Source organism: Euprymna scolopes, chromosome 21 (assembly GCF_053919585.1).
Source record: "Euprymna scolopes isolate OS-2025 chromosome 21, ASM5391958v1, whole genome shotgun sequence".
Lineage (NCBI taxonomy): Eukaryota > Metazoa > Mollusca > Cephalopoda > Sepiida > Sepiolidae > Euprymna > Euprymna scolopes.
The window spans coordinates 109,829,718-109,841,584 of record NC_136502.1 but is presented as its reverse complement, the minus strand read 5'-3'; the positions used below and the strand labels follow the sequence as shown (position 1 = coordinate 109,841,584).

At 30.8% G+C, this 11,867-nt stretch overlaps 1 protein-coding gene across 3 annotated transcripts in view; it reads left to right on the top strand.

Annotated features, from left to right (window-relative positions):
* Positions 1 to 11,867, top strand: part of LOC145242982 (protocadherin beta-8-like) — a 177,636-nt gene that overhangs the window by 156,716 nt on the left and 9,053 nt on the right. The window lies entirely within an intron of this gene.

Genomic DNA, 11,867 nt, shown 5'->3' with positions numbered 1-11,867 from the left:
TATGTAAACAAAAAAAGTATCTTATAATTTTGATAATAAGTAACGAGAACGATTAGAAAAATTGTTTATTCTCCAGTGACAACACTGACAGCAAGGAGGGGTCACAGGGTGGCGGTGGTGTATGTGCAAAATCGCTGAGATATTATGTGTCTGCTTGCTTTGCTAAGGTCGCTTCTTTTGTCTGGTTCTCTTTCTTTTTTATTGGGACGGATGATGTCAGAACATTCCTCAACGCTTCTATTTTTTGACTAAATCCCCAGAAATTCTGCGTCCCCCATTTTGAACTTCTTTGACGTCATTGCTGGCGCACCACCATCTAGGATCGTTGCCCTGACTTATTTTTCGCCGCTTTCCTGGGTCTGGATGTTATCTCTGCAAGCCCAGATAGCCGATTTTTCTCTGCAGAATTATCTCTGCCATTTACAATTTTCCCTCTCTGTAACAATATGTGGACGAATCTCAAGTTTTATTTTCTTATTTCAAGCATAAAAACTTAGATTTCAAATTTCTTATAATTTTTTATTTTTTAATTTAAAAAAATAAAAAAAGACATAAGAAAGTAAAACATTTTAATTTCATTGCACGATACTATTTTCTTACGTTTATAAATTTCTTGGTTGATTAGCATAAAACGCTAATTTAATGTTTCAGTACTTGTGCACTAATGTTACAGGACAATATTTTTGGTTTCAATTTGGAGATGGCCCTGTCGGTGGGGCATTAGAATACGCCGACTGCCCCCCTGCAGAGGGTAAAAGTCCCTCAATGGGGGTTCTGGATATGACCTTAAACTATATCAAGTGGTGAGGCCCCAGCTTGTGGGCTTTGGGGAGTGTGGAGCCACCCTTTAATTACCATTGCTCCCAGGTCCACTCTGACCCTGAGTGGTAGTACCTGATAGGGTCCCAACTATGGGTTAAATAGAAACCGACGTGAAAACAACAAATATATTCTATTAAAAAAAATTTTTCTTCAAAATCTTTGGATTCGGCATTAAATAACCCGAAAAGGGTTGATATGCCGTAAAACAAAAACAACCAACCAAAAATCAATTTGGAGAGCACATAGCAGGAGCAGACAAATGTAATTTCCGAACCGACTAAAAAAATCTCCGCAAATATCAACAATACAATAACGCAGAAGGAAAATATCTTAACATTTATTGAATTAAAATAAAATTTTGAATTAAAATAAAATTAAGAATATAGACGTTTTATTTTGTGTAGAAAAATAAATAAAATTTGTCAAAATGCACGAGTTAAAATTTATAAGTAGTTATAAAGAGACTTTAATGGAATGCATGGTTTTTGGGAGGTGGAGGAGTAAAAAGTTTTTTTACACATTTATTGAATTAAAATAAAATTAATAAAAATTATAACACAAAATAGACTTTTTTTTACCATAAAATAGAGGTTTTTAAACAAAAAATGTTTTTATATATTTTTATTTTAAAAGTACCATATTAAACATATTCAAGCCGTTAACGTTCAATGTATTTACGGCAATTTTCGGGGAAATTCTTAGATTTTTTTTATTGAATTTGTCTACCCCTGCTGTGCGCTCTCCAAACCGAAACCAAAAAAAGTTGTCCTGTAACAGTACTTCACAAGTGCTTAAAAAATAAGTTTTAATTGAAGTTAATTAAGATCTCTCTCTCTCTCTCTCTCTCTCTCTCTCTCTCTCTCTCTCTCTCTCTCTCTCTTGTACATCTTGTAATTTTAATAGAATATTCTAATTCTACTTACCACATATATCAACATTCAAAGTCGGCTTAAACATCTATTTTAAAAATGCCAGCAGATACGTAGAACATCTTCCCCTCTCCCCTTCCACCGACCATTCCTACATATCACAGTCACATTTTGAAAATAGTTTTATTTTTTAATGTTATTTTCTAAACGTATTTCTCTTTTTTTCATTACTCCAAATTTATAACTAGTTATAAGCAGTCTTTAATGGAAAACTTGTATAATTATGAACAATCTTTAATAGAATACGTGTTTTTGTTGTTGTTTTTTTCTTTTTGAGACAGGACTTTTGTTGCACTTTTATCGAATATAAAAGAAAATTAAGAAAATTATAACACAAAATAGAGTTTTTTGTTTGTTTGTTTGTTAATTTATAATACAAACGTGTTAATGTTCACTGTATTTACAATTGTTTTCGGAGAAATCCTTAGGGAATTCTTGAACTGCATTTGTCTGCCCTATTGTACGCTCTTCAAACTGAAACCAAAAAAGTTGTCCCGTGACAGTAGAGCACAAGTGGCAATGTTTCCCTATAAAACAAAAACCAAATGATTCAAAGCCAGAGATTTGCGTGGTCACTGAACCGACCTCTAAGTGCTTAGTTCATTTCCATGGAAGTGTTTTGTCTAAATATCTTCAAACATTATTCACAAAATTATGTTGAAACCACATATGTCGTGAAATATCTAAATATATATCATCTTGACAAAGAAATATATTATACTATATCTATAAAAATGAGAATGTGTGTATGCGTGTGAGGACAACTCTCAACCTATATACTCAACGAATTTTTGATCTACAGACTTGAAATTTGCTATATAAGGTATTCAAACGCGTGGAAAAGTTTTTCATCTGGAATAGAGGGCCGCGAAGGGGTCAAAATTGAAAAATTGGTACTTGAGAATCATCAGATTTTTATGTGTTTGTCTACTGTTTCACGAATCCACATGCGTGCATGGTTTACATGACAGCTTCCTTATGTTAAGAATAAGTAGATTTGAAAACACTTTTAAAAGAACATGTCAAGCTGGCCTAATGGCTATCGTACTTGACTCACTGTCTTTAGGTTTTGGTTTCGATCTCAGCTGTAAACACTATCAATAATTTCCCCCACTCTTTATCTGTGCCTAAACCTAAACGTAGATTCCATGAACAAAGCTTCTTTCTTAGAACTGCACGCCTGTGGAATTGTCTTCCGTTTTCCTGCTTTCCGGCTGACTACAATATGGTTTTGTTCAAGTCTAAAGTAAATAAGTTCCTTATGAGCCGTTCCATATAAGTTATTAAATTTACCAAATTTTCATTACTAATGATTACTATATTGACCAACTTCTACTGTACACTCTTTAACCCTTATCCTTGAGTGGCCTCTGGGCCTTGATAATGTGGTGATGCCTTTGTAAAAAAAAAAAAAAAAAAAAAAAAAAAGCTCGAGTGCTTTTTTTACTTTAGAAAAAACATAATACTCATGTACGCACGTCTCGGTTTCTTTCTATTTTTATTTCCTTTTTCCTTACATCGTTTTTTTAAAGAAATTTAATGTTACGTTTAATACCGGGCAACGTCGGGTACATCTGCTAGTAAATGATATTTTCATGATTAAAATCATATTAGAAATAAAAGGAATCACTATACTAACTTGTCTATGTATTCATTAGCCCTGATATTTGATTAATATATACAAACGGTACATATTAATCTTCATACTGAAAACGGATTTTTATACAATTTTATTTTACCATGATTTCTATATATACTATTTATTCAAAGGGAATCTACATTCAAGGAGTAACCTCATTTGCATATTTCATTAAAGAAAATCTATTTTAAAAGTTAGTTCCATGTTGATTTAATTGTTCTATTAAGACATTATTTTAAGTTTATTTATTTATTTTTTCATCTAATTTATTTTCAATTATTATTGGCCGACACTAGTTGCATTTAAAAACGAGAGTAAGTTAATATATTTAAGCTATGAAAGTTATTTCCCCTTTAAGCTATGAGAGTTATTTTCCGTTTGATTTTCATAGACGAAGATGGGTGTGTTTTGTGCTTCTATAAATTCAATATGTGGTCCACTTTCAGAAGAATATTCGGTGTATCTTAAATAGTATGTGACTAAACTCTCCGCCCGGCAATATGTTTCGATCGGGCAACGCCGGGTATATACAGCTAGTTTGCTCTAAGTATTGTTTCAGTAATAAAACAAAAAAAAAAAGAATTGATAAACTGCTTACAAAGGCACTGCATCTTTTAACAACACTGCAATTCGAATATAACACAATTGGATGTGGGTGTGTAAAAATATTGTTAAAAACGGTATTTTCCACCTAAGGTTAGATTGAACAGAAAAGTGGAATAGCCCACTAGAATGAAGGCCGTGCATTGAAATATGACGTCACAAACAGGAAATCGAGCGGTATACAGCGGATAAGCCGATTGTCTAGTTTCTGAACCTCAATAAGAGGGCGGTTAAGTTTGGGACAGTTGCACCCTCCACCTCTGAGGGAAAGGCTGTGAAAAACTCACAACGTATTGTAAAACATTAAGGTATATATGTACGCTGTAAAGAAAAAGAAAATCCCCCAAGAGAATGCTTACACTCCAAATAATTTTGTGCTGTTACTAATTTTTATAATAGGTGCTATAGAAAAAAAAGAGAAAAATCAATATGCTCACAGCAAACATATTAGCTATGATATAAATCTCACCTGTCTGTTTAAATGTATGTATGTATGTCTAAAACTTCCGATATAGGCAATGGATTTTAACGAGATTGGTATCATTTTGAAGCTTGACCCTTCGGACGACAAATATCAAAAAATTGGCTAAAAACATTAATTCCTTCACCCTCAACTGAGCACTTTTCTACAAGGAGGGGGTCGCTGATATCGCCAATATTTTCAAAAGTCATTCCCTCGTTTCGACTGACTAGACTTAGTTTAAACCTTCGCCGCTTCCGGTTTGGCGATGGACGCAACGGCAAGAACCACTTTTTTTTTTTTTTTTCTCCTTCAAAGTACGGGTTCGAGCCTGCCTGCCTACTAACACTTTTTTTTCTCTCTCAAAACAGCTCCAAACACCTGGGCAACGCCGGGCACTCAGGCTAGTAGCAAATAAAAAAGAGTAGAGAAAACGAACTACTGCTACGCATCACCTATGCAGCTCTTTGTATGATAAGCCGCATCCTGATAGTCTACTAGGGACAAGGAATTGGTCAATCGTACTACACGTATAGCTTAAAGCTTTTCGCACTTGTGTATTACTGTCACGGGACAACTATTTTAGTTTCATTTTAAATAGCACGCAACAGGGAGAGACAATGCAATTTCGGAACCACAATAATACAAAATAAAATATTAATTATCTGAACATTTATTGAATCAAAATAAAATCAAGAAAATTCTAATAGCACAAAATACATTTTTTTAAATCTTTTTTTTTTACCGCAAATTTTTTTCTTGTTTTATTTTAAGTGTAGCTGCTAGTTTTAAACCAAGAGTTTTTTTTTATAATTTCATAAGTTGTCAACTCTTCTTGAGTATTCCAGTCATCCTTATTTTTCAACGTTATATTAGGAAAAAAAAACAAAAAAAACTAAGAACTATTTACTGTAACATTGAACTCTGCAGCTTTAACTGAACATGCTCTATTTAGCAATTTGAACGCTTTACAATTACATGTAAGTTTTAAGTTTTAAATCACAACGTTAGTTTATTGCGCTAGAAAAAAAATATGTGTGGGTACTAAATTTTTTTTTTTTTTTTAAATATTATTATATGAGGAATCTTTTCAAGTTAAACTCTACTGAGAAATACACATGTATTGAGAAACACATTTTGTAATAAGAAATGCACACTTTAGATTTGTAAACATGAGCTAAAGTTATCCAGTATGACCTACCATTATAAGACGGCCATTTTTGGATCATTTTTATTCTTCATTTACTGCTTACATATTTGAAGTGTATATTTCTCAAGTTTACATGCGTAATAGTAAATAGGTTTTAACTCAAAATGATTCCTCGTGTAATAATATTTAACAAAAAAAAAAATAAATAAACAAACAAATTTAATGCCTACCCAGATTTTTCTGCTTTAGTGACATTTCCGCATTTTAGAGTTCGAGATTTATTGAATAGACTTAAAATCTGGTAATACTGTATTTTAATATATTGTGTTAATAATGACTTCAAATTCAAATTGATCTATAGGTCAATCGCTAACGAACACATGTATGATTGCAGTATAAAATGACCTTCCAATTGGTTGATGTGCCGTCGGACGCAACAACATTATCAGTCCGAGGTGCCATTCACCAAATAAATGAATATGACGTGGGGGCCTTAATAATCAAAATCTATTTAGGACTGATATGGTTGAGTGAATACAAGTTAAATCCATTCACAATGAGAGGAATCAAAGGTCAGCAATGAATGCTTACGCGTGCAAATACAAACCCTTGCATCCAAAGACTTAAAAATAAACTAGCATACCAATAGTAGAATGCACGAGCCGATGAAAATACTGTTTTGTTCTAGACTTGTGTAGATATGAAATGAAAAATAAAACAATATAAGGTTGACATTTAAAACAGTATATAGACATGCTGGTCCAATGGTAAATAGACCACTATTAAGATGATTTCAAAGGTCAAATGATTATATGTGGACACGCATCAGAAAGAAAAAAATGCAAACAAAAACAGAAGAAGTCTCTTTAGTTTTTTTTTTTTTTTTTTTTTTTTTTACTGGTTATTGAAAATAAGCACTTCACAATTCCTTTTTAGAGTTCAGATGAACGAGGATCAACTTTTGAATGAAATATAATAGCGAAATCATTGTCTACAGTGTTCACGTGTGCTACAACATATCATTTGGAAAATATTGAACAGCAGTAAAACAAAGACTGTTGGACATTCATGACTGGGATTTGGTGGGCATGTCAGCATGAATTAAAGGTTATTTACACCAAATATAGTTGGATTGAAGAAAGAATTGTAGATTTTATTTAAAAAAAAATTTTGTAACGTGATAGGATCTAATTTAAAATATTTATATTTATAATATTCAATCAAATATATATATATATATATATATATATATATATATATATATATATATATATAATTGTAATTAAATAATAATTATTAATTTTTACCTACATACACTAATGTCTGATACTTACCCAATCATCAGTGTAGGGTAACAATTCCTGTTGGTCATGAGATTCGAACCCAACCATAAAGCTACATCGTGCTCCATTTATTGAGCCTCTCTCTCTCTCTCTCTCTCTCTCTCTCTCTCTCTCTATATATATATATATATATATATATATATATATATATATATATATATATATATATGTATGTATGTATAATTGAGCTTGTGTCACAAACTTTAGTGTCGATATGTTCATGATCCTGAATAGGTCGCACTTACCTTTCCATTTAAAAAATCCTAGAAACCATTTTTATTAAGTCCTTGAAACCTTCTCTTTGCAAACAGAAAGAAAATCTTTTGGATCTTAAGTTGATTTCTATCTGATTCTTTCTTCATTTATTTTATTTTTTTTAATGATACTTTTTTTCTCCCCCCCCCGGCATATTCATGACAATTTTTTTTTTATCCTAATTTTCCTCGATTTAGTTTTGTTGAGCGAGAAAGAAAACCTGGTTAGCTCTTTTTTATTTTTTTTAATCCATCATGTTAATTGGTCTTTATTCAGCCATTATAAAATTTTGTAACCCGAAAAGCAATATATATATATATATATATATATATATATTAGCTCCCATATTCGGAACAATTTTTGTTCTTTTGTTTGAGGGAGGTGGTGTTTGTTCAACACTGCTGGAGAGCCATGACTTAATATACATTTTTGTTTTTAAATCCCCAAAACAGTGTTTCATGCTAAACAACTAATGATCTCTGAAAACTTAGGTTTATTGTGAAATCGAGAAAGCAATGGGATTCAGCGATTGTAGGAGATTAAATGACTTCCTGACAAAATAAGGTTATTTACACCAAATATGGTTGGATTGAAAAAAAAAAAAGGTTATGGATTTTATTAAAAACAAACTTTCTTCTATTATGATAGGATCTAATTTGAAATATTTATATTTATAATATTTGATTGGATATAGGTATGTTTATGAAAAAATATGCATTTTCAATTATATTTCACCCTTTATTTATGCCAATACTTTTATTTCTGAAGCTTAATGTATGAGAAATTTAACTACAGAGCATATACAAATAGAAACCGAAGCAGCTACATTTCAAATTCTAAAATGTTATCCATTTTACAATTTATTTTTTCAACATGTTAAATCATCCACTTTTTTGAGAGCACCTAATTCATAGTGCAAAAACAATCATATAATCATTTAATTAATTTTGAATATTTTCCGCATTTTTAACTATAAAAATAAAATAAAAAAGGGTCATCTATAATATAAATCTCACCTGTCTGTTTAAATTTATGTATGTATGTATGTCTGCCTAAAACTTTCGACAAAGGCGACGGATTTTCACAAGATCAGTATCGTTTTGAAGCAAGACCCTTCGGACGACAAATATCGAAAAATTGGCTAAAAATATTAATTACTTCACTTGCGAAATTTTCTACAAGGAGGGGTCGCTTGTTTCGCCGATATATATATATATATATATTAACTAACATAATTTACTATTAATTCACTATTAATCTCAAACCCAAAATCTTACGCTACTTTTTTACTATTGTTCTGAACTTCAAACTAATTTACTAATAATTCACTATTAATCTCAAACCCAAAATTTTACGCTACTTTTTTACTATTGTTCTGAACTTCAAACTAATTTACTAATAATTTACTATTAATCTCAAACCCAAAATTTTTTGCTACTTTTTTACTATTGTTCTGAACTTCAAACTTATTTACTAATAATTCACTATTAATCTCAAACCCAAAATTTTACGCTACTTTTTTACTATTGTTCTGAACTTCAAACTAATTTACTAATAATTCACTATTAATCTCAAACCCAAAATTTTACGCTACTTTTTTTACTATTGTTCTAAACTTAAAACTAATTTACTAATAATTCACTATTAATCTCAAACCCAAAATTATGCGCTACTTTTTGTCTATTGTTCTGAACTTCAAACTTATTTACTAATAATTCACTAAACCCTTCTTTACTTTTTCTCTAAACTCTAAACTTAATTACACTTAATTCACTATTAATCTCAAACCCAAAATTATTTGCTATTAATTCACTATTAATCTCAAACCCAAAATTATTTGCTATTAATTCACTATTAATCTCAAACCCAAAATTATTTGCTATTAATTCACTATTAATCTCAAACCCAAAATTACTTGCTATTAATTCACTATTAATCTCAAACCCAAAATTATTTGCTATTAATTCACTATTAATCTCAAACCCAAAATTATTTGCTATTAATTCACTATTAATCTCAAACCCAAAATTATTTGCTATTAATTCACTATTAATCTCAAACCTAAAATTATTTGCTATTAATTCACTATTAATCTCAAACCCAAAATTATTTGCTATTAATTCACTATTAATCTCAAACACAAAATTATTTGCTATTAATTCACTATTAATCTCAAACACAAAATTATTTGCTATTAATTCACTATTAATCTCAAACCCAAAATTATTTGCTATTAATTCACTATTAATCTCAAACCCAAAATTATTTGCTATTAATTCACTATTAATCTCAAACCCAAAATTATTTGCTATTAATTTACTATTAATCTCAAACCCAAAATTATTTGCTATTAATTTACTATTAATCTCAAACACAAAATTATTTGCTATTAATTCACTATTAATCTCAAACCCAAAATTATTTGCTATTAATTTACTATTAATCTCAAACCCAAAATTATTTGCTATTAATTCACTATTAATCTCAAACCCAAAATTATTTGCTATTAATTCACTATTAATCTCAAACCCAAAATTATTTGCCATTAATTTACTATTAATCTCAAACCCAAAATTATTTGCTATTAATTTACTATTACTCTCACCACCAACCTTATTACTACTTGCATTTCTGCCCGGCTTTGCTCGAGTCCTTTGTACTGTTCATAACTTGTCCTATGTGTGAATTTAAACCAAAAATTGTCTGTGTAATTATGGTAGAGACCTCAAAAAAATATATATTTTAACTTTGACCCCAATTTTGACCCCTTAACATTCATTGTTTTAGTTTCAAATCAAAATAAAATGTTTGATCCATGTCCAAGTTACCTACATCTAAAATTTCAAGTGTTTAGACACAAAATTAGCGGAAGAGTTTGGTAGAATCTATAAAGGTCAACTCTTTCAACTTTGACCTTTTGGCAGCTAAATGTTTGCCCCAAAACTTATTAAAATGCTTGCTGCATGTCTGAATTCCCGTTATGTAAACTTTCAAATGTTTAGACCAAAAATTTACTAAGTAGTTTGCTAGATAACGCAAAGGTTAATTAATTTGAACTTTGATCCCTTGGCAGCTCAAATTTTCGACCCAAACAAATTAAAAAGCTTGTCCTATCTCTGACACACACAACAAAAAAACACACACAGACATTTTCACTTTTATAGATACTAGCATTTCAGCCCGGCGTTGCCTGGGTGTTTGGAAGTGTATGCTGAGAAAAAAAAAGCGGTCAATTTTTTTTAACTTTGACCCTTATTATGACCCCTTAACATTTACTGTTTTGGTCTCAAATCAAGTTATTAGGTCCATGTCAAAAAGTGGCGGAGGAGTTTGTATAGTTCTCAAAGGTCAAATCGTTGAATTTCGACCGTTTAACAGCCAAATTAGTGGCCGAAAACCGATCACCAACATTTTCCCAAATCTTAGTACCCTGTATATCAAATTTTGAGCCTGTAGACTTAAAATTGACGGAGTTACTGCTAGGGAAATGTACACAGACACACACACAGACACGTTCACTTGAGACTTTACAGGACCGGTCGCCACAGTCTATTGAAAATTTCTTGGGGCAACTAAAAGTCGTAAATCACTCGCCCGCCCATCGATAAAATTTCTTTAAATAAAGAAACGGAGAAAAAATCATTTATTTTTCGACCCTCAAATATGCGGTGACTTAGAATGACCTATGTCTCATCATTTGTGAATTCTTTCATCTCTAGCTATGAGATCGTTGGAATATCGTATTGAAAAAAGAGCGGTCACGCTAAAGGTAAACAAGAGGTCAAATTTACACATTCGGTGTGTAGTCAAAATGTCGCCTTCATTTAGCTCGCTGATTTTGAAATTCATTTGGAAAAAAATTCTTCGATGCTACAACTACATACACTTCATGCTTACAAAAGTAAAGACGACCATTTGAAAGAGGGCACAACGCATCATTCCGTCAAGCACGCACCGAAAATTAAATTATACAACAAGTAAGTAATCAGTTTTCGCTTCAGTTTTGTTTCTTCGTAAACAAACATTATTTATTCCAAGGACGATAGAAATGTATCAGGATATAAACAAATCTGGACATGAATTATAAAAATATCAAGACGGTTGATTATTAGTAATATGTTATACATGATATAATATTTCGACTTGCCTTGTAAAAAATAAAAATATAGAATAAATGTATAAAAAGCCTTTATTGTTTCATTAACAAAGCTATTTAATTACTAGGTTAATCTATATAAATTTCGCTGAAAGGTTCAATGCTATATGATGCTAAATGTCCATTTTTATTATGATCTCGCTTCGAGTTTTGTTCAGTAATTATTGTAAGTAACTATTTCTGATTCTTTTGAGCTACTAGGATGATTGTGTGTTTCAGAATATTTTTCAATTAGAGACTTCATATTGAAATGTTTCAATGAAAAAACTGAATCTCTAATATTCGTTTTGCATTTTAAAATATATTTATTTCAAGGGTGTGATTTTTACATTTTTTTTTCTTTGTGTATAATGTTAGATATATATTCGTTTTCTAACGGCACCAATAAACACAGTCTTGAGTTATTTATATTTCAATTGTCATTTTGATACTACGTATCAGCATCCGAAAGAAATGATTCTTATTTCTATGGAGCAATAATATGAATGATGCTATATAAAGAAACTGGTG